The 374-nt window shown below is 22.7% G+C and overlaps 1 protein-coding gene across 4 annotated transcripts in view; it reads left to right on the top strand.

Moving 5' to 3' along the window:
• LOC126905181 (uncharacterized) overlaps positions 1-374 on the top strand; it is a 45642-nt gene that overhangs the window by 10796 nt on the left and 34472 nt on the right. The window lies entirely within an intron of this gene.

The raw sequence follows: 374 nt of genomic DNA, 5'->3' as shown, positions 1-374 counted from the left end.
AAAAAAATTTAATAAGTTTAATTTCTTATGTCTTATGAACTTTATTCTATGTCAATTAAATTATATAATATTCATGAAAGTCAATATATTCTCCTAATAAGATATTTTAAAATAAAATAAAATACAAAACCTAGAATTTTAATAGAAAAATAGCATATTTTTGAATACGGTAGCTATTTGCGCATAGAAGATAGGTCGTCGGGACAATTTTTTTTTTCCATTTTATTTTACATAAAATAAACTTTAATTTTATATATGGTTAAAGGACACAGTATTTCCGGAACATTTTCAAAAATTAAGTTGAAAATGTTAGTTTTTGTAAAAAAGTTGCTATTTTAAATCCCCCCCAATGAGCAGGTTAAGTGTTAGATTTT

The sequence above is a fragment of the Daktulosphaira vitifoliae genome, unplaced genomic scaffold (assembly GCF_025091365.1).
Source record: "Daktulosphaira vitifoliae isolate Bord-2020 unplaced genomic scaffold, ASM2509136v1 Scaffold_4, whole genome shotgun sequence".
NCBI lineage: Eukaryota > Metazoa > Arthropoda > Insecta > Hemiptera > Phylloxeridae > Daktulosphaira > Daktulosphaira vitifoliae.
This window is presented reverse-complemented; position numbering and strand designations above follow the sequence as displayed.